Here is a 23,452-nt window from a genome sequence, read left to right as displayed (position 1 = left end):
AAGAAAAGAGACATTAAAAGGGGAACAGTAAATTCAGAAAAGGCTCTGTGATTAGGGCTTTGAGTCAAGTTCCCTTAGATGACAGAGGAGTGAAGACAAGTGGTTCTAGGTACTTTTACAGGCAAATGTTATCACTCGAAGCAGCGCTTGAGAACCGGAAAACAGAAACGTAAGTCATAGTCTCGTGTCTCAAGGAACTCATATCCTGGAGAAATTAACTGCAGCATTCTTATTATATTAATCTACACTCCAAATAAAGGGTGTATTTCTGTTTTTATCCATAACATTGCTGCCAGATTAATAACAATTTTCAAGATCTTAATGGATTGATTTCAGCATAATTGTGACTATATTAATTCAGTGCAATTACCTCTCAGTAAAATTTAAATGAAGCTAAATTGAAGAAATTAGAAATATTTGAAATCTCTAGTTGGAAGCCTGGAGGCATTGTAACCTCGGCTATTTTCATCTCACTGTATTTGTAGTTAACCTCTAGGTAGATGGTGAGTACCTTTCTGGCAAGTTGAAGAGTTTCAAACCCTATCAGCACTTCAGAACTTGTATTTTGCAAAGCAATCAAGAAGAAATAAAAAAAAAGCACACACACATGCACACACACACACACAAAACCAAACCAGCTGCCAACCAGGACAAATGTACCCAGTCATTGAACACATTTTGAGTGCTTTATTACAAACTGTTGCCCACAAGAAAACATTTAGATTTAGGGAAACTAATATAAGGGTAATTGAGGCCACAGGGGAATTATAAAAAAGTTTTCAAAATATTAGTAAAGAACTCTGACTTAGAGGGATTAACATCATGTGGTTAAAAAAAAAAAAAGTGCTGGGCCCCAGACTTGGCGGGTCAGCTCGTGCCATTTATGAGCAGCGCCACGCTGGGCGGGCCCCGCCACGCTGGGCAGGCCCCTGGTCTCTTGCTTCCATTTTCTAGTGATTCCTGCTCTTCTGACTTTACAGTGCAATTGTGAAGGTCAAGTGAATGTGGAAGCACTTTTTCCACTATTAAAAGCTTTGCAAATGTAACTGAGGGGGATGATTGGAAAAGCACTTCAAAACCATATTTAAACAAGTAGAAGTAATCTGGTCGCAGAATGTCTGAGGACAATGTCCAATTTATGAAAATTGGCTCAAAAATATCCCCAAAGTCTCTAGTTTTATAAATATACTTGTTCTGTTTCTTTTGACTACTTATAAAAAGAATGTTGACTCGACTCTTTTATTGCACATTTACTCATGTGCAAGCCTCCATGAGAGGGTGCATGAAGGCTAGTAAGATACAGATGTTGATGAACCATTCTCTATGAGTTCCAAATCAGATTGGAAGAGAAGGGAAGGTAAAGCACATTTTAAATGCTCCCATTGCAGTAGATGCTTTTAATATTATATCTCACATATGTGTTGCAATAAATTAGGGAGAAATTTTTTCCACTGTATCGATGCTGAAAAGGTTGACACATGCTAAATGAGTGTCTGAGGTTAGGGTTTGGAAGTTCAGATTGAAAAACTCAAAATGTTTTTTTTTCTTTAAAAGTTGCATACTTTCTATTATATTCAGTCCCCTTCTGTTAAGTTTAAAATAAGAGTCATAAACAAAAATATTGTTAAATAGATATTGACTGTAAAGTTAGTTGTATAACAGTAAGCTTTCTGAATCTCCTGCACCTCCCCAGTCCCTTGCATGGCTATTTTCTAGGTTTCTGCTCAAATAGCACATTTTCAGGCAGACCTTCCTGCCCACCCTATCTGATGACGGGTCGCTCTCACCCATCCCATCTATGTTCTGTTCTATCTTTGTTTTCAGTCGCTAAGTCATGTCTGACTCTTTTGCCACCCCGTTGACTGTTGCCTGCCAGGCTCTTCTGTCCTTGGGATTTCCCAGGCAAGAATACTGGAGTGGGTTGCCATTTCCTTTTCCAGGGGACTTCCCAACCCAGGGATCGAAGCTGCCTCTCTTGTGTTTCCTGCATTGGCACGAGATTGGATTCTTTACTGCTGAGCCACCAGAGAAGCCCCACTATGGTATTAATACCATAATGCTCACCTTTGTCCTCAATTATCTTTATTTATTTATTTATTAGGAGGCTAGTATAGCATGATGGTTAGAAGTATATAGTATAGACCAGTGCTTTCCAATAGATAGATAATCCAAGTCACACACAATTTTAAACTTCCCACTGGTGGTGGTGCTCAGTCACTGAGTCCTGTCTGACTTTTTGTGACCCCCATGGAAATTTTCCCGGCCAGAATACTGAAGCAGGTTGCCATTTCCTCCTTCAGGGGATCTTCTCGACCCAGGGATCGAAACTACATCTCGTGTGTCTCCTGCACTGGCAGGCGGGGTCTTGACCACTAGTACCACTGTACCCACATCCAAAAAAGTCAAAACAAACAGATAAAATTAATTTTAATAATACATTTTATATAACCTATTATATAAATTATGATCATTTCATTGTATAATGAAGATACACACATAAGCAAGAAGATAGTTTACATTATTTGTACTGTCTTCACATTTTGTTTGTTTGTTTTATACTTAACAACACATAGCAGTTTGAACTGGCCACATGTCAAGTCCTCAGTAACCAAAGGTACCCGTGGCATTCACATTGGAGAATGCAGCCATAGAGTAAATCTGCCTGGGTTCCATCCTTAGCTGTTTAACCTAGAAATTAAAAATTGTTAGAAAAGGGTCATTATTCTCTCTATACACCTCTGTAATCTTAGCGCCTATAACAGAGTATGGCATGTGATAGAGGCTGTTGATTATCGCAAATGTTCATGGTTAACATGGTGGAAGAGGTAAGCTTTGAGTCCAATTTGAAGTGTGAGCTGGATTTATACCTGCATAGAGAAGAGTGAAGACGGATATAGGAGTTCAAGGGTCATGGGCACGATTAACAACAAATGGCTTGATTTTTATACAGAGAACAACACCCAGACCCATCTTTCTGTGAGGAGATGTAGAGGCAGAATGATGAATAAAGTGATGACTATTGATAATCAACACTGAAAATTCTGCTGTGATTATGATTCTGAAGAGGGTTTTGGGAACCAGACAGACTTGATTTGAATCCCAGTTCTATCTGGGCGATGTTAGTGGGCAGCTCATTCAATTGCTCTGTGCCTGAGTTTCCTCATACATGAAATGGAGGATGTTCATCCTTACACACTTAAGGATTAAAGAAGATACTGTATGCAAATCCTTAGACATGTAGTGTGCATTCAGAAATCTTAATCAGTGTGGTGCTCTAGTTGCCATTGTTGTCATTTTATCAGTTATTTCTACATTAGATGTAGAGTAACCTGAAGCCTTGAATTCCAAACCGACAAACTGCACTGTAGTCTCCATCATCATGTTGCTGTCAGTGCTTGTCTGTCCTCATTGTTCCGCTGAGTAAACCCTTCAGAAACTTCATCACCTGTACACGGAAGCCCAAAGTCCTCGTCAGTGCACCAAGGCCTCAACAACAGAATTTCCCCTAACTCTTTACACATTACAACCTAGCCACACCGAATCGTGTAGAATCTCCCAAATAGTTTATACTGGTTAATGCAGTTCTGTTTTAGAACATATCATTCCTCTGCTCTTGTTATTCACTTGTGTGTCTGGAAAATGATTTCATACACCCCAAAATTCATCCCAGATATTTTAAACCTGAGGAAAGACAGAGATATTGGGCCACATCTCCTAGAGAGCATTTTGTAAAACAATTTATTATTTACATGTCAGTTTCCTTCAATAGCTTGCCATATATTTGAGGGAAGGAGCCTCAAGTTCTATTAATGTGTATATCCCTAGTGTGCAGCATGAAATAGATGTTCAGTTAATACTTGTTAATTGAATGAATGTCTGTGCTTGAGGCAGTGAGAAGCTCTTGAAGACTGCTGGGCTACCAAGGCTTTTGCTAATGTCTGGACGACTATATCTCAATTCCTATTTGCATAACTCTTGAACTGATTATCTGGAAACCCCATCCTTTCTGAAACAACTGCTGTCAGGGCCTCCCGTATGAGAAAAAGATTAAAACCTGAACCAGCTTTCCGGGTATTCATCTTCCTCAGCAAAGCTTTAACTGCTGCTGGCTTATAAGGTGGGATTTCCTAATTGTGTTTAAATCTCCTATCTACTGCTGGCCATAGATGTGCTAACAAATGAAAGTTTCTGTGTGTGTGGTGGAAGGGGGTGGGGAGAAAGTTTTGCCTCTTATAGCAAGGAAATAGTTTGAGGCTATGTTTTAATTAAAATGAATATCTGCGCTATCTTAATGTTATTGCCAGTTAAGTGTAGCAGGGTGATTTAGAGTTCTATAACACAATTATACTCTGGTAATGAAGCTCTGCAGAATTATCCTTGGAATTTAGAATGCAGAAGGGAGCAGTAGCTCTCATTTGTAACCATGTTACGGCCTTTATTGTTACAGTATTTTCTGTTTTCCTCAAAGATTAACTCAATCGTATTTAAGTCTCTGGCTACATTACAGAGAGATAGAGAAAAACTGGGCAATGAGAACTGTTTTACTGTCCCTGCAGCCCATCTTAATGTTTTACTGAGGGGACAAAACAGCAGGGCAATTTCATCAGAGCATCACCATTTTTCTTGTTCTTGCTCCAGCCCTCCTGAGTAAGCCCGCCTCAGGATGGCCTACGCAGTTCCTGGCTGATTCTCACTTGAGGTTGTGATGGTCACAACAAAGTTGAGAGAGCCACCAGGGATGGCTGCATTTCAAGAAGGAAAGCAAGCCCAGGAGGTGGTGCTGTTCTTGGTGCTGAATCCCTCTGACATTTACTGTGTGGTGAGAGCTGCTCTGGCTCTGAAAGAGGGGTTGCTGCTGCTAAGTCGCTTCAGTCGTGTCCGACTCTGTGCGACCCCATAGACGGCAGCCCACCAGGCTCTGCCATCCCTGGGATTCTCCAGGCAAGAATACTGGAGTGGGTTGCCATTTCCTTCTCCAATGCATGAAAGGGAAAAGTGAAAGTGAAGTCGCTCAGTCGTATCCGACTCTTAGCGACCCCATGGACTATAGCCTACCAGGCTCCTCTGTCCATGGGATTTTCCAGGCAAGAGTACTGGAGTGGGATGCCACTGCCTTCTGGTAACAGCGGTTAAAAGTGTGAATTCTGGGGACAAATCCAAAATCCATTATATCTCAGCTGTTGGACCACAGACAAGTCATTCAGCTTCTCTAAGTCGGTCTCAGTTTATCGATCTGTAACATGGGGTAATAGTAGACTGCCTCACTGAATCTTTGTGAGAGTGAAATGTTATACATTGAAACTTAGAAGAGTGGCTGGTATATGGTATGTGCTCTACAGGTAATAGATAACTCAATTACTGGACAGATAACTAACCCTTGGCCAGGCACCTTGGAGCTCTGTTTTTCCCAAATGGCATCATCTGAAGATTCGCAAAAACCAAGTTATTACATGTGTATCTCCCCTAAACTTGCACGTACTTGAAAAACTCAAAAACAAATTTTGATTCATTTTAATCAATATTTAACACCTATTTTGTATAAGATCTTTCACTAAGGATTTCAAGTAATACCAACATGAAGCATATGTTGGATCTGTCTTCAAGGATCTTGCCGCTCAGTAGGTAAAGGCAGGCATGCAGAGTGAGACAGTCTGAACAAAAGAACATAGGAAGAAGTAATGCAAGGTAAGAAGTTGTTTACCTCGATTAGGGAGGATTTTAATGACGGAGTGACATTTGAACCGAACCTTGGGGGACAAATAAGAATTTTATATGCAGAGAATGTTGGAAAGGGACTCCAAAAAGATCATCTGGACCAAGTTCAGATTTAGCAAAGTACACAGGATGAAAGGAGAACAGGAGAAATCTGTTGTGATTGTAGCGTAGTATAGTGTGTCTGTGTGGGGAGGGACTGTAACATGGAAAACTGTGCAAAGGTCAAAGTCAAATCATTTTCCTTCATGAAGGCAGGTGAAGGAGTTTTAACATCAATTTGTAGGAAGCTGAGTGTTTTGGAGGACCAGCCCATGATGTGACTGCAACTAATATGTGTGCTTCTGGTTGACTTCTGTTCAAGGATACCAGATGCTATAATTCTCTAATGCTGTCTTCACATCAACAGCCTCAACTCTGAGAGCTGGGGCAGCCTCCCTTTCCCCATTCTCCCCACAAAAAGGTTGAAGCTAAATTTTAAAGTGACAAAATATACTTTCTTTTTCTCCATCTTAATAACTGCTTATTTAGCATTTACTGTTTTTCAAACACTGTACTTAACTATTTACATACTTTAACTCATAGCAACTCTATGAACTTCCTACTATTATTATACCCATTTTTCAGAGGAGGAAATTTATGTTTATAATGACTAAATATCTAGCCTACCACGAAGTCAGTAACCCTTGAGACGAGGCCTGTTTTCAGACTCCTCAAGCACTCTTCTGCCTGCCCATGAGTGGGGTCAGGTAAGTGGCAGGCTGTTAGGGCCTTGGAGGTGGCATTTTGTTGACATTGAGATGTGAGCTGTACAGGCAGGTGACACCAAGTTCCAAGTCACCTGACCGCCCCAGGTCCTCACTTTCTTCATGAGTAAAATGAGATGATAGATCTAAAACTTTTCATATTTATATACAACTTGGCTATCTGTTCTTTCATGATTTATTAGCTTTGACCCTAACAAGTATCCATGACAAGGGCATTGCCCCATTTCACACAAGACAGAATTCAGGCTTAGGAAGTGACTTTTTCTAGCTCCCTGCAGCCCAGAAATATCAGGGCCAGGTGAGCACAGGTCTTCTGCCAGCTAGCTCAGTACTTCCCCCACCACTCCAAACAGAAGCTGTTCCCAGACCCAAATCTTTGCCATGATTAACCTATCCCATACAAATTGTTTTTTAAAATCTCTGAATCTTAAATTATCTCAAATTATTTTCTAAACCCTCACTGACCCTTTTAAAATCAGCATATAGCACCATCTCTTCAAGTTATCTTTGCATAAGCAAAATAAAGGCCGTTTAAATGAGTTCGTGCAGAATGCTTCTCTTCAATATGTATGCTCTGGGAGGAGAGTTATAGTACATTTCTTTCTGCGCCACTGAATGGATTGGCGTTAATAGTAATGCCCCTAGATATTTATATCACGAATCTCCCTTGTGTTCACCCTCCGGTCAGATGCTGTTAAGCCAAGATTCCCCACTGGTTCACAGTGATGTCAGAGAATATGATCAAGACATAGTCAAATCCTAAGCTCTAAACAATTGCCCCAAAACACCCAGGGCAGCGGCTGAGTAGAGCATCTCAGCTACAGAACTGTCGGCGGCAGCACATGTAAATTCTGTTTCTTGGATGAAGAAACGTGATCATTTGTCTGGAAGAATCTCCCTGGGCTCTGAAATGGACACACTGTAAATAATCAGAGCATTAATTAATCAAAGTGAGACTCTGTCCACCTTGTCAGGATTCCACCCTCTGTTCTCTGCCTGAAAAGCCACTTCCTTTATGATGATTTGAAAAATTTAATCAAGTGGGTCTGAGTTGATGTGTAGAGTACTTTACCTATTGGGGGTTCTGAAACTTTCTTCTTTCACACAGAAGTGGGCTCCTCTGCCTGGATACTTTTATATAGCCTGGCTCCCTGTGGCCGGAGATGACTGGACCAGTTAGGAATATCACTGCAGAACCACATCCCAGAGGGAGGACTGTGTCATTCTGATTCTTCCTCCTGGAAATTCAGAATCTGGATACAGACTGAGTCAGTGAGCTAAGAGTTCTGTTCACAGAAGGGGTCTCTTCACGGAAAGGCTGAGACTGTCATTGTGTGGTGAGGTCATGAGGATGGTTGCACAAGTTGGAAGAGTTGGCCAAGGAAGATGGACTCGAGGAGAAGGGAATGGAGTGAACAAGCAGGAAGAAAAAGACATGCGAAGCCATGTGGTCTTGAAGAGGGAAAATAGACAAAATACATGTCCTTCTCTCTGGGGGGCAAGAAGAGGTGGTTCTTGTTTCTGGGTAAAGAGAGGCATCTTCCAAAGCTTTCCAACTCTTTTCATTATTTGTGTGCCAGTTTGATATACTGGATTTTGTCTCCTGAAATGTTGCAGATCCTCAAAATACAAAACATCTGCGGCCAGAAATTAGGCATCATTAATATGCATGACATTTCATGACTCACAAGGAAATAGATTTAATAGGATCCGGTGCCTTATTTTTACACAATTATCATTTGGGCCATGTAGCTGCAACCAACTTGTTTTTGCTTTAGTTGTTATGCCTTGTGCAGTGTTCTCTGTTAATAGTAATAGAAAATTCTGTGTTAATAATGATGTTTGTTCTTCACTGAATATTTACTATTTTTCAGTGAGTGGCCAAGTACTTATATGAATTAGTTTATTTATTCCTCAAAATCACCCAATGAGGTAGTACTATTATTTTTCTAGTTTGCAGATTAGCAGACTGAGACTCAAAGTGCTTAAATAAATTGCCTAAAAGCTCACATTTAATGTATGGTCTGGGGGTGGGGTGGTGAGACAAATTCAGCCAGACCCCAGAGTTGGTGTTTTTAATGTCTCTACGTACTGAATTCTTTGAATATGTAGAATGTCCTGATATCCTTTATTTGGGGAAAAAATGTTAGTTACAAGTGAGATTTCCATTGGAAGCGACTGGTCCAAACTGTGTCCAATAACAAAGCTTTACATTTAATACTGAGAAATAATCTAGTGAAATTTTTTAGAGAAAGTATAAATACAAGGTTTACTACAGAGAGAAAGAATTTACAAGTAAGTTACTATTCCAAGTGATTTTCAACAGCTCTGCAGTAAGGCCGCATTGCTTATGGTTAAGGGTATGCATTATTTGGACAAAAGAATGCTGTTTTTGAATATTGTAATGACCATTCATTAGCTGTAGGATTTGGGGAGAGTTACTGTGTCTGCAGTCCTCATTTATGAAGTGGAGATAATTGAATGCCTACTTCAAAAGGTAATGGTAAATATAAAAGAACAATACAAATAAAATACTTGGCGCAGTGCTTGGCACATAGTAAGTACTTAATAATAAGTATCTTTTAATACTTCACAGTGTTGATTATTGAGATGATTGGGGTCCAGGTAACTGTGCTGCTGATAAGATATTTTCTCTTTTTATTCAGTATTTACATATGCCCTTATACTCCTTCTAATAAATAATCTAAATGTACCTCTAGCCTACGTCCCTGACAAACCCAATCAAGAAAACGTAGTCCAACAAGCCATAACTCCATGTGAATCTTAACAGACAAAAGCCCTGTGAGTCAGAAACCATGAACCCCATTTTAAGGATGACTCTAAGGCTCAGAGAGGTCAAGGGACTTTTCAAAGGTTGCACAGCAGGAAAGAACCAAAAGGAAGATATGATCAGACTGTGCAGAGTTTTTAACAGCCTTGACATCTTGCTAAGAGAAACCTGGGAGATGGGGATGTCTGGCCATGGAGTGTGTGTCCGGAGGCAGGGGCGAGTGAGGAAATGAGTGTGAGAATGACAGTGACGCGTGTTACCTCCTGCCTCCTGACACTCAGAGGTGCTGTCCTCAAGGAAAGAGTTATCGGCACCGGGGCTGTCAGAACAATGGTGAAAGACTTTGGTATGGGCAAAACAGATTATTGAGGATTCTGTCTAGCCCACCCTTCTGGGGTATGGTCTGCCTCTCATTGTCTTTGAACTATTTTGCTACTTGGTAAAAAGAAAACTGGTACTAATGCAAACGATTATTATCCGTAGAAATGCAGGTTGTGTTGAGTGGAGAAGAGTTGACAATTGCCCCGTGGATGTTGACCAGCCCCGCGTCTGTTATCCCTGCCAGCGGTCCTGGTTTCCTAAGTGTGTTCTTCAAACTCTCCTTTGGATGGGTTGTAACATCTTACTGGTTTTCTCATTAATTCATGAGTTAAATAAAATGTTTGGCATGTGTCTGTTTCATATTTGTATGAGAATCATGATTTTATCTTTGGCAAAATTGCTCATAAATAGGACAGAACTGCCCACTGCCTTATACAGTAGACTTCATCAGGCACAAGCAAGCGTCTCAGGGGAAAGTCAAAAACCATCCTTTGTTTATTTAGCGTGTACGATCGAACCAGAAACACCCCATTCATTAGATGGAAGGGAATGACAGATGAGAGCTGTGAAGGACAGGAGAAGAGGCTTCCCTCTCTGCTTCCTGAGGGGCTGGCCCCTGAGCACCGTGCTGCTTTGGTGACAGTGGTGCAGCCTGAGCAGACAGCATGGGGGTGTGGGTGGGCAGCGGGACCAGCTCTGCCGTTAACCAGCCGTGTGACCTTGGGCAAGTCACTTAACCCTCTGTCTCTCCATCTGCAAAATGAGAGGCCAGAACTAAATTATCACCAAGGTCCCTTCCGGTGCTAACTGGACATGGTCCTGTGAGTCTGAAGAAGCTAGCTGGTCATGGCTCAATGCCTCCTGAGCGATTCTTAGCCCCTAGATTAGCAGGCTTGTGGCAGAAGCCAAGGACTTGATGGTCTGTGGAATCTGGAATGAACTTCTCCCTTGAAAGCTTTCCTTCTAGATGCCAAGAATAGTGGCATTTGACTAGGGAAAGCACATTAGTTAGGAGATACTGAACCATCTATGTATAAGGACATGAACTTTAAAACTAGGCTTCTTACCAGAAACTAAAGCTTTTTACACCTCAGACTAATGTTGTAAGGTGTGTATTTTAATTGATTTTAAAAGTGGAATAGAAAGCCATAGTTAAAAAATAATGCTTTTGTGAGGTATTGCTACTCACTGTTTACTTTCACCTGAAGTTACCTGGAATCCCCCATTCATAGTGTTTGCTTGAGCTTGAGTAGCTTTAGCTGAAATTATGACAAAGGACTAAGCACCCATTGGAGAGCTGGGTTAGGTAACCTCTAATGCTCCCTATACCACACCCAGACCCAAGGATTATGATTGGAGATAATTACTGTTTCCTCTCTTATTTCATCTTCAGTTCAATTGGTTGTCTATTACATGCAGTGTGCACAGGGCTTGGAATTAGGAGAATTTTATTTGGAAATTCAGGTCATCTTTCTAAGTCTCGTTTTTATATCTATAGAATAAGGGTATTGGCTTAGATATTATTGCAGTCCTTTGATTTCTAAATTAAAACAAATTAACTATGGTAAGCACTCACAGTGTGCCTCTAGTCTGATAGGATGGCAGAAAACAGACATTAAAAATAAGACTCTTGACCTCAAAGAGTTCACACTTTAATTTTCCAGGAACATTTCTGCCTATTGATTTCTGCCTGTGGATTGAAAAGGCATGCATGGTTTTATTTCATTTAAGAATCTACTTCCAGATTTCTGGATTGCCTGGAAATTCTCCTCCCCTAATCTCAGGCAGTTATTTTTGAGATATGCAATTGATACATCTCTCCAAATGTTTCCTCCACATGACATTTCCTTCTTCAAGGTTTTGAACTGCATTCTCTTGCATTCTGGGAAGTTCACTGGGGTGAAACCTCAGACTTCCTAGGGTACCAGCAGTGATGGAAGAATTTATGAAGTAACAAATCTCTGGTTTCCTCTCAATCAGAAGCAGTAGCATGATTTCAGTGACAGCCATGACCTCGTCATCCAGAGTCGCATGGTAGTTAAACCCGGGAGGTTTGGAGTTAGCCAGAACCAGATCTCAATCTCCACACCGCCCTTTTCTAGCTGTGTGACCTTGGCACATTACTTAATCTCTCTGAGCTTCAGTTTTCTCCTCCTAGAATTTTCTGGAATTAAATAAGAGGAGAAGGAGGGAGGGGGAGAAGAGGAAGAGGAGGAGGAGGAGGTGGGGGAAGAGGAATCAGCTTCAGGTCTTTCGAGGTACCTGCTTGGAACTGGCAGTGCGACTCCCTCAACATTCTATCGGTGAGTCCAATCACAAGGACAACCCAGATGCAGGGAGTGGGTGAACAGGCTCTCTGTTGATGGCTTAGGCTACAGAGTCACATGCAGAGGGCTTAGATATGAGGAGAAGCAAAAAATTGCAGCTCTTTTTTTTTTTTTTTTTTGACTCTATCAACTATAAGGCCCTATAAAGAAAATAAGACTTCATCCCAAACTAAGAGTCACATCAAAGCCTATGCTTTTAGCCATTCTGCTGTGTAGATTTAACCCATTTGCAGTTAGTACTTGAATTCCTGGCAAGTGTCTTTCCGTCTGGAAAGGCTTGATCTCAGTCTTTTGCTTAAAGCATAGCACAGAGAGGGTTAACTGTCAGCTCCAGCTATTCCAGTATAAGCCACCTGCTTGGACTGAGAGATTCTCCTCTATGTCTTTATTTCTCCAAAATAAGAAAAAAAAAAAAAAAGACAAGAACCCCTGTTTTCTGGAGGAGCTCTGTGTGGGAGGATATCTGATATATTAAATAAGGTTCAGGCATCCATGTGGGAAGAGGAGGCACATGTTTCCTTTCAGTTGGTCTCTGGATTGAGAAACCAATCATCAGTCAGTCTTAAACTTCACTCACTGAACTGATCTGTCTTGACCTAGCGTGTTTATGGGAAACAAGAGAAACTGTTGCTGGAAAACGACCTCATTTTTACCCTTATGTGGAACCAGGCAATTAGGAAGCGCCAGATGCCTCTGCCACAGGAAGCTAGGCTTCAGCACCTCTGTCTGCAGGCGTTCTTCTTAAGGTAGTTTCACTTTCCTAATGTCGTTTAAATCTCACAAGCACTCTTTGAGATACACAGAATTAGAAATGAAGATTCTTGCGTGACAGCTGAGGACACTGAGGCACGGGGAAGTGAAAGGGTACACTTAACCTGGTACCATTAGAGATGATCTGAATCAAGGAAGCTTGTGATCGTAAACCCTAACTGGTGGCTTTCTTTTCTGCCCCACATCCCCTAATAGAGATGAGTGACCCATTCTCACTTGTTCTTGTATGGAGGCAGCCTGGTAAATAACAGGCTGAAATGCGAGCATAAAAAAAGATTTTGAACAGTGGTTGCAAAATAGCAATCTATGAGTCACATCTTCCCTGAAGATACTGTATTTGTGCCATATAATGTTTTAAAATATTTTAAAATTACGAGGGTCCCTTCAGAAACCTGTGTTTTCTTGAGAAATAAGACGTATAAACACCGGGCGCACAGGCCTGTACGTATGGTAGCAGTGTGTTAGAGTGCCGAAGAGGCAGCCCCTCGGGACGGCCATCCCTTCTCCAGTTTTCTGCAGTCGCCCCCTGGCCAGGCTTCCCCGTAAGGCGCCTGTCTGCCTCCCACAGACTTTCACCTTTACAGCCTCTTGTACAGGTGACTTAAAAAGAAAAACACAATCACATCCTGAGTTTTCACTGTATCTTCATGAGAATATACTACCTCATTCTGTAGTGAATTTCTTCTTTCATTTTAATATGAAGCTGTCGGGGAAATAGACTCATCTGTGAATAATAAGTTATGTGGTTTTTTTTATTCATTTTGATCCTAACTGAGGTATCGAGGAGGGCTTCCTCTAGAAGTTAACCCTTGAATTGAGTCTTGAGAGGTAGGTAAGAGTTAGGTGGGTCGAGGAAAAAAGGTAAAGAAATTCCAGGTAGACAGTCTGTACTAAGCAATGCTTATAAGGCTGTCATATAAGAGGAAATTCAAACCAGCTACTTTTGCAGGAGGAAAAGAGGAGCAAGAATTGAGGCCTCTGACGTAAGTGATGTCTGCGTCCTAGAGGCTTTGTATGCCATGCGAGAGACGGTGACAAGTGTTTATAGATAGTGAGGAAATGGTTAAGTGTATTAGAGACGGTGACAAGTGTTTATAGATAGTGAGGAAATGGTTAAGTGTATTAAGCAGACAGTGACTTTCACCACAGGCTGATTGGTAATATGTACATTATAAATAGATTATCTGGCAGCCGTATAAAGGATGGATTTAATGGCAGGCAAACCTTGAAGCAGGGAAACCATGTTAGAAGCTACTTCGAGATTCCAAGTAAGAGGTCATGGGGGATTCATTTGAGAAATCCTGTAGGACGTAAGACCAGGAAATCAAGAGATATGTTATTTTGACATTTATTGAGCGCTAATTGTGTGCAGAATGCTATGGGAGAAATTAGCTATCTAGTCCAACTTTCTTTGTAGTGTTTCAATCTGCTTTACTGCCTCACCAGTAAACGGTCCTCCAGTCTTTGATTGGTCACTACCAAATGATTCAATTCCCGCTTTAATTATTAGAAACGACTTCCTTATATTGTTCTCTTAGATCGAGTCCAAATTGTCCCCCTCCTACAACTGCTGGTTCTGTCCTCTGGAGCTGCAGTGATAAAGCTTAATCCCTATTCTGCACGACAGCATTGCAGGTATGTGATGACAGAAATCGTGTTTCTCAAAAATCTACTTTTCAGCTAAAAAAAAAAAAATATCCCTTAGTTCTTTGCAAGAGTCGTCGTCCTCCACCTGCCTCCGGCGCGTAACGTGTTCAAATTCTACCCGTGGTTAAAGGCCTAGAGTCGTCGTCCTCCACCTGCCTCCGGCGCGTAACGTGTTCAAATTCTACCCGTGGTTAAAGGCCTAGAGTCGTCGTCCTCCACCTGCCTCCGGCGCGTAACGTGTTCAAATTCTACCCGTGGTTAAAGGCCTAGAGTCGTCGTCCTCCACCTGCCTCCGGCGCGTAACGTGTTCAAATTCTACCCGTGGTTAAAGGCCTAGAGTCGTCGTCCTCCACCTGCCTCCGGCGCGTAACGTGTTCAAATTCTACCCGTGGTTAAAGGCCTAGAGTCGTCGTCCTCCACCTGCCTCCGGCGCGTAACGTGTTCAAATTCTACCCGTGGTTAAAGGCCTAGAGTCGTCGTCCTCCACCTGCCTCCGGCGCGTAACGTGTTCAAATTCTACCCGTGGTTAAAGGCCTAGAGTCGTCGTCCTCCACCTGCCTCCGGCGCGTAACGTGTTCAAATTCTACCCGTGGTTAAAGGCCTAGAGTCGTCGTCCTCCACCTGCCTCCGGCGCGTAACGTGTTCAAATTCTACCCGTGGTTAAAGGCCTAGAGTCGTCGTCCTCCACCTGCCTCCGGCGCGTAACGTGTTCAAATTCTACCCGTGGTTAAAGGTCTAGAGTCGTCGTCCTCCACCTGCCTCCGGCGCGTAACGTGTTCAAATTCTACCCGTGGTTAAAGGCCTAGAGTCGTCGTCCTCCACCTGCCTCCGGCGCGTAACGTGTTCAAATTCTACCCGTGGTTAAAGGCCTAGAGTCGTCGTCCTCCACCTGCCTCCGGCGCGTAACGTGTTCAAATTCTACCCGTGGTTAAAGGTCTAGAGTCGTCGTCCTCCACCTGCCTCCGGCGCGTAACGTGTTCAAATTCTACCCGTGGTTAAAGGCCTAGAGTCGTCGTCCTCCACCTGCCTCCGGCGCGTAACGTGTTCAAATTCTACCCGTGGTTAAAGGCCTAGAGTCGTCGTCCTCCACCTGCCTCCGGCGCGTAACGTGTTCAAATTCTACCCGTGGTTAAAGGTCTAGAGTCGTCGTCCTCCACCTGCCTCCGGCGCGTAACGTGTTCAAATTCTACCCGTGGTTAAAGGTCTAGAGTCGTCGTCCTCCACCTGCCTCCGGCGCGTAACGTGTTCAAATTCTACCCGTGGTTAAAGGCCTAGAGTCGTCGTCCTCCACCTGCCTCCGGCGCGTAACGTGTTCAAATTCTACCCGTGGTTAAAGGTCTAGAGTCGTCGTCCTCCACCTGCCTCCGGCGCGTAACGTGTTCAAATTCTACCCGTGGTTAAAGGTCTAGAGTCGTCGTCCTCCACCTGCCTCCGGCGCGTAACATGTTCAAATTCTACCCGTGGTTAAAGGCCTAGAGTCGTCGTCCTCCACCTGCCTCCGGCGCGTAACGTGTTCAAATTCTACCCGTGGTTAAAGGTCTAGAGTCGTCGTCCTCCACCTGCCTCCGGCGCGTAACGTGTTCAAATTCTACCCGTGGTTAAAGGTCTAGAGTCGTCGTCCTCCACCTGCCTCCGGCGCGTAACATGTTCAAATTCTACCCGTGGTTAAAGGCCTAGAGTCGTCGTCCTCCACCTGCCTCCGGCGCGTAACGTGTTCAAATTCTACCCGTGGTTAAAGGCCTAGCTTCAGTGTCACCACCACGCCTCCAGGTTGTGTATCTGTGGACAGACTCCAGCTTCCAGTGGATTTCTTAAAATGTAACACTCAGAATTTCACAGTCTTCAGAGCAACCTAACTGGCACGGATTTGAGCAAGGTTCCCGTCTCTTCATCCTTGGCATTTGGGGACGCAGTAACATTCCGGATGCACTTACCTGTGAGAAAAGGTCGGAAGGACAGGATTGGGGAGCAGGAGTGCTCCAAGCCTTGTCCTGAGACCAGGACCAGCATAATCTGAGAGCTTATAAGATGCAGATGCTCAGGCCCTGCTGGCTCAGATGGTAAAGAATCGCCTGCAGGGCGGGAGACCTGGCTTCGATCCCTGGGTCGGGAAGATCCCCTGGAGGAGAGCATGGCAACCTACTCCAGTATTCTTGCCAGAGAATCCCGATGGACAGAGGAGCCTTGCGGGCCACAGTCCGTGGGGTCGCAGAGAGTCAGACATGACTAAGCGACTAATCACACATGGCACACCATGGTCTGGTTGAGAATCTCCCGAGCACGGGCCCAGGAATCAGTATTTGCAAGTTTTCAAAGTGACTCTTACACCTGCTAAGTTTCAAAATGCACTTTTGTGGAGGGTCTTTGAGTATGCATCTAAGGAGCCTTAAAAAAAAAAACCAACACAGGCACTTACCTTGAGACAAAATTCTTCTGTCTCTGTCACATGGGGGCTTACGCAACCTTTCTGAAGACCACGAACAGTGTCAGCATAATTGCTTGTCTTTAAATGCTTGGGGAGGGAACCTCAACCAGGCTAATTAAACTGTACAATCCAGTGGTTGTAGGCAAAGATTTAGGGGGAATAAGAGAGAGAGAGAGAGAGAGGAAGGGAGGAAAAGAAGAAAGGAGGGAGGTAGAGAGAGAAAGAGAGAGGAAAGAAAAATAAAGCAGTGTGCCTTTGGTCAATCCATTACAAAGAGGCCCGAGCCGCTGACCTTTTCATTCCGCCTGTGCTGTGTGCACAGCAACTCCGTAACCTTTTCCAGCTGGAATAGAAAGTTCAATTAAGTTTGTTGGCTCAGAAATCTGCCCGTGTCCCGGAGAGCAGATTAGGCACTTAGGGGCTGCAATTATCCATCTGCTGCTTCTGCAAAACTGAAAAGAATGCACACGTGCCGTACCTATCTCTGGGCACATGCAGAGGCGGGCCCGTGTGTGGCTCTGTGCATGTGCGCTGGCAGGGGCGGCAGGCAGGCCACGGCTGCAGCTGAGAAATTCAGTCGTTTCCAAACGCGGGCTCTTTATGCATTGCTGGTGATGACTTTAAGCTAAACGAGAGCCTGCATGTTGGAGCCTGCTGAGTTCTTGGCTACCACATTCATCTTTTTTTTCATACCTGGGTCTTCAGACCAGCGAGCATCTTGGTCCTCTCCCAGGTTTTAGGGCAGAGTGTGGATTTGGTCATGGGTGGGGTGTTTAAGAAAGCTGCTTTCAATATTCAGGTGACTAAACCTTAAGTCTGTCTTGCTTGGGGAAGCAGTATATGCAGTGTTTAAGCTGTAAAGCACCATAGTATTAAAAAATAGCAATAAAGTGCACAATTCTTAAAAAAAAAAAAAAGTGCTAACTGTGGAGATTACGTCTGACTCTCCATGCAGGGATTACAGACTGAATGAACTTGAACTTGCCCCTTTAATTCTCTGGTCTTTAGTTTTCTCATCTGTAAAATGGGGATTCCAGTATTAACCTTGTAAAGTGATTGTGGAAATTCAGCAAGGCAGCACATTTAATTATCGAGGACACGGTTTATATTTAATAAATGGTAGCTGAGTTTTAGGCCGCTGGGAGTCGGACACGACTGAGCGACTTACTTCCACTTTTCCCTTTCATGCACTGGAGAAGGCAATGGCACCCACTCCAGTGTTCTTGCCTGGAGAATCCCAGGGACGGGGGAGCCTGGTGGGCTGCCGTCTATGGGGTCGCACAGAGTCGGACACGACTGAAGCGACGCAGCAGCAGCAGCAGCTGAGTTTTGATAATGTTGAGAGTCAGTCTGATGTTACGCTGTGGTTTTGGTGCCTGGGTCTTTAAATTTCCCGTCTGACACCTATATCCCACGTCTGGAAACTCCATCTCCCTGCGACTTGATAACATCCCTAGAGTCTCATTCATTCTAGAACTGCATCTTGTATGGTTCTTTTGTCAGAATCTAGAATCTTCTCTGAATCTCACATCTACTCTAGCACATTCTGAAGGTTAGTCTTTGAGGAACGGGGAAGTGAACTTTTACAAAATGAAATTTGATCAAATTAATACCTCCTACTCCTATCTCTGCTCCCCCTTCTCTCGGCAGCATATGGTTTTACATAGTATTTAAGTAAAATCCAGACTCCTCCCAGAGGCCTGTAAGACTCAGTGGGACCTGGCTGTGGCTCATAATCCTCAGATGTAACAGCCTCTTTTTTGGGCCCTTGAAAATACCCAGACCCTTCTTCCTCGGGACCCTTGCAAGGCCGTTTTGTCTGCCTGGTGCACTCTTTCCCTGGAGTGCCCTTTTTCCATCACTGGATCTTCTTCACCGTTCAGTGCCTCCTCCCTGAGAGACCTTCCCGGACTGCCCTTTCTGAGTTCATCCACACAGTCGCCCCACCATCCAGTCACTCTCTTTCCAGCCCCAAGCTTTATTTTCTTGGCATTTACTTGTTATTTGTTGTTGTTCAGTCCCTAAGCTGTGTCTGACTGTTCGCGACCCCATGGACTGCAGCACACCAGTCTCCTCTGCCCTCCACTGTCTCCCAGAGTTTGCTCAAACTTATGTCCATTGAGTTGATGATGCATTCATCTCATCCTCTGTTGCCTTCTTTTCCTCCTGCCTTCAATCTTTCCCACCACCAGGGTCTTTTCTAATGAGTTGGCTATTTGCATCAGGTGGCCAAAGTAGCGGAGCTTCAGCTTCAGCATCAGTCCTTCCAATGAATATTCAGGGTTGATTTCCTTTAGGATTGACTGGTTTGATCTCCTTGCTGTCCAAGGGACTTTCAAGAGTCTTATCCAGCACCACAATTCAAAAGCATCAATTCTTCAACACTCAGCCTTCTTTATGATCCAATTGTCACATCCATACATGACTGCTGGAAAGCCATAGCTTTGACTATCTGGACCTTTGTCGGCAAAATCATGTCTCTGCTTTTGAATACACTGTCTAGGTTTGTCATTTACTTGTTATGTATTTACTATCTATCTTCTTGCCACTAGACTGTAGAGTTTCTGAAAGCAGGGATTTGACTGTTGTGTTCAATACTATGTCTCCAACACTAGAATAGTTGCTGATGTCTAAAAGGTGATCAGTTAATGTTTGTTGAATTAAGTTAATGGATCCAAGTCTGGGGCCTGAAACCCTTTTTTGGATGACATTTGCTTGGGTCTTAGATTGTTCTTTGCTTCTGAATCCCCTGTTGCTTGACTCTAAAACTCACTGATCAAGGCCTATCAATACTTCTTACTCAACCTCCCCAATCTCAACAGCCTCAGTAGTTTATTTCCAGTTATTTGTCATCAGTGTTTCTAGATGCCATGTTTTCTGTTTTAGCTTTAATTTCCCTTCTCTTCCATATAGGTGTCTGTAGGTCAAGCAGAAGACCAAGAACAATTGGCATGTCTGGAACAACATTCTTAGTGATGTCTAAAATTCTTAAGGAGGTGGGATTTCCTTCTTGTCTACTCCTGCAGCCTCACCTGGTACATTGCTGCCTGAGATACTGAATATATAAATGGCCGATGACCAGACCATACAGGACAATAGAATGCTGTGAGGCCAAACCACCTCTGCAACAATTGGCCCCAAATAGTCAGAACTTGATCAATCACTGCCAGTTTTCTTAATTTTTGCCCCTGCTTCCAAGTTGAGACCAACTAGAGAAAACCAGGTAGGACCCCTAAACCAATGGCACAGGATGCCCGACTCTAGCGTCCGACGCTAAGTCCCCAATAAGAACACACCTCGAGGCTTCTCCTTTATCTGCTATAAGCTTCCCCCTCCTGCTGTCTTCCTTTGAGTCTCATCAAACAAAAGTGACGGTGACTGATCCCATATGGTATCAAGTTCTGAGCGCACAGTCTCTGTTTCTGCTGTTGGGTTGTCTCCATTTGTTCCCACGTGCAGGTTCTGGTTATCGATTGCTTCAGAGACAATCATTCCGAAACTTAATGCCTTAAAATGTGCTCTTTATTTTGCTCATAATTGTCGAGTTAATAATTTAGGCAGGATTCAGCTGGATAGTTTGTCTCTGGTTCACATGGCATCAGCTGGGGCAGCTGGGTCTGAGGGATTCACTTCCAGGATGGATTTTTCCTTAGTCATGGGTGGGGCACATCTCACACTTCATTGTGCTTTGGCCTCTGCTCCACTTCATGATGTCTTATCCTTCAGGGCCTCGACATGTGTTGTTCTCAGGACAAACACACTTCTTACATTGAAACTGGCTTCCAAGAGGCAAGAAGCCTAAGTTATACCCTAAAAGGCCCTCTGTCATAGCGACCGTGTTTACTTGGTCAAATCAGGTTGCAGGGGCTAAGGATCATCATATCATAGAATGGGTGCATGGCAACATCATATTCTCAAAAAGCGTATAGGTGGGAGATAGCGTCTTGGTCAGCTTCGAAAATACAGTCCATGCTTCACCCCATTGCTGTGCTCCGGCCGTGCTGGCCTTATTTTCCAATCACAGAAACACTGTGTTTCTTCTGTGACCAAGTTTCAGGATTTTTGCAAACACTGTTGCCTCTGCCTGGAATGCCTTCCATCCGGACTCTTATCCAGTTAAATTTGACTTCCACTGCAAATTTTAGTTTCAGTATTATTTCTTCAGATGTGCTCTGGAAAACATTTCTTTATACCGTCTCAAAATCTACACATAGAAACTAAATCAGAGCTCATTCATAACACTTGTCAAAATTTGCAGTTATTAATATATTATTGTACTATTCTTGAATTCATCTCCATTCTGTCCCTGTCCCCCCTGCCATGGGTATAAGCTGGGGGCACAGGGTCAGGGTTGTTGGTCACTATTTACCTCCTGTGCCAAGTACAGTTCCTGACACGTGGCAGGTACTTGAGATATTTTTGTTAAATAAATCAATACATTTATTTACACTTTTCCACCCTAGCACATACTGGTAACAAGAGCCTAGCATTTGAACTTGCTGTTAGGCTCCTGAACCCACTGAAGAAATCAATTCATGTGGAACTTATACTTGCTAAGTGATATTAAGATGCAAAGATTTTTTTATCAGTTGTTGTTATTTTCATTTACTCCCTAGTGAATACTGACAGTGCCTGCTAAAGGCCTCAGTTGAGCCTAATATGGTGAAATTGCCTTGACTTTGGCTTCAGGAAAACTTGAGTTTGATCTTTTACCCTTGCTAGACTCATACTGTGAATTTAGGTTGATTTATTTAGCATTTCCAAGCATCCTAACTTCGCCATCTGTTAAGTAGGGATAATAATATATGCTTTTCAGGGGGCCCGGGTTCCATCTCTGGTCAAGGAACTCTAAGAGTTTACATACTGCAACTAAAGATTCCACATACAGCAACTGAAAGATCCTGAGTGCTGCAACTAAGCCCCGGCACAGCCAAATCAAATAAATATATTTTAAAATATATATATAAATAACATCAAATAAATATATTAAAATATATATATATATGCTTATGGAATCTTTTTAAAGTTTATATTAGACAGTAATCACAAAAAAATAGTTTTAACCCAATAATCACCCCAATAGTTCAAATAATTGGAAATAGAAGCTTCAGCATAACACCTGATTCTTCCTCCTTGATAAGGTTTATTGCCTCTGGATGATGTAATTTTTGCTTAATTCTCGTATCCTAGCTTAATTCTGATTTAAATGTGTTTTTTTTTTTAAGGTAACTAGAAAATAATTCACTGTTAGACTTTTTTGAAAATTCAAACTGACATCTATTAAAATCAGCATAATCGATTTATTAATTCTTTAAGAAACAAGTAGGAAATGTGTCCTCTATGGCTATTTGAGTTAACATATTTATTAACTTCATTTTTGATCATTGACTGAAAACAACAAAATGTTTTTGAAAATTGAAGGGCATCCTTTTATTTGAGATGAGTTTGTTTCAGAAACCAAGCTATTTCAGTTCAGTTCAGTCGCTCAATCGTGTCCGACTCTTTGCGACCCCATGAATCGCAGCACGCCAGGCCTCTCTGTCCATCACCAACTCCCGGAGTCCATACAAACCCATGTTCATCGAGTCGGTGATGCCATCCAGCCATCTCATCCTCTGTCGTCCCCTTCTCCTCCTGACCCCAATCCTACCCATCATTAGGGTCTTTTCCAATGAGTCAACTCTTCGCATGAGGTGGCCAAAGTATTGGAGTTTCAGCTTCAACATCAGTCCTTCCAGTGAACACCCAGGATTGATCTCTTTTAGGATGGATTGATTGGATCTCCTTGCAGTCCAAGGGACTCTCACAAGTCTTCTCCAACACCACAGTTCAAAAGCATCAATTCTGCGGCGCTCAGCTTTCTTCACCGTCCAACTCTCACATCCATACATGACCACTGGAAAAACCATAGCCTTGACTAGACAGACTTTTGTTGGCAAAGTAACGTCTCTGCTTTTCAATATGCTATCTAGGTTGGTCATAACCTTCCTTCCAAGGAGTAAGCGTCTTTTAATTTCTTGGCTGCAGTCACCATCAGCAGTGATTTTGGAGCCCCCAAAATTAAAGTCTGACACTATTTCCACTGTTTCCCCATCTATTTCCCATGAAGTGATAAGATCATGGCATCTGGTCCCATCACTTCATGGGAAATAGATGGGGAAACAGTGGAAACCAAGCTATTTATGCCAGGGTAATTCGTATAAAAAATCTAAATCCGATTTAAGGTTATGGGATTTACATACATGCCAGGAAATGTATTCATATGTTCTGTGAGCTTGTCCCTATTTCAGAGATGAAGAAGCTGAGGGTCAGAGAAAAAAAAAACACTGCGTAGCCAGTCAGGAGTGCGGTAGGAATTTGGGTCCGGTTTTGTGTTAGCATTAGCCAGTGCTCTTTCTACTCTGAATCCTTTCACAGCCGTTCCAGCCATGGAGAGATGGACAAAGCAGCAGGGAGCTATCACAGCAGGGAAATTAATTTCCAGTTACCTTAGTCATTGCTGTCAGACTCCAGAGCCCCAACATGGATTAGCAGCCTGTTCGCTTCCTCCTCTGAGAGGAGCCACGAGTCACGCTCATGCATGACCAGGGTGGCACCTTGAGCCTCTGCCAGTCCCGCCACCAGACAGGACGTGTCTGGGAAGAAGAATTTGCAGCCTACTGCTCCACCATTCAGGTCCCCATCTGTGTCA

The 23,452-nt window shown here is 43.1% G+C and overlaps 1 protein-coding gene and 1 long non-coding RNA gene across 5 annotated transcripts in view; one reads left to right on the top strand and one right to left on the bottom strand.

The window, feature by feature from the left end:
- The window catches only part of BRINP1 (BMP/retinoic acid inducible neural specific 1), a 526,454-nt gene that overhangs the window by 55,699 nt on the left and 447,303 nt on the right, over positions 1 to 23,452 (top strand). The window lies entirely within an intron of this gene.
- On the bottom strand, positions 11,230 to 18,239 carry LOC145536137 (uncharacterized). The gene is made up of 2 exons (XR_014075724.1): positions 16,030 to 18,239; positions 11,230 to 15,627 (listed from the first exon to the last, which is right to left on the bottom strand). It is a non-coding gene; the product is annotated as an uncharacterized LOC145536137 (long non-coding RNA).

Source organism: Giraffa tippelskirchi, chromosome 1 (genome assembly GCF_054371585.1).
Source record: "Giraffa tippelskirchi isolate mGirTip1 chromosome 1, T2T-mGirTip1v1.2.pri, whole genome shotgun sequence".
NCBI lineage: Eukaryota > Metazoa > Chordata > Mammalia > Artiodactyla > Giraffidae > Giraffa > Giraffa tippelskirchi.
The sequence above is the reverse complement of the archived record's forward strand: the minus strand, read 5'-3'. Positions and strand labels throughout refer to the sequence as shown.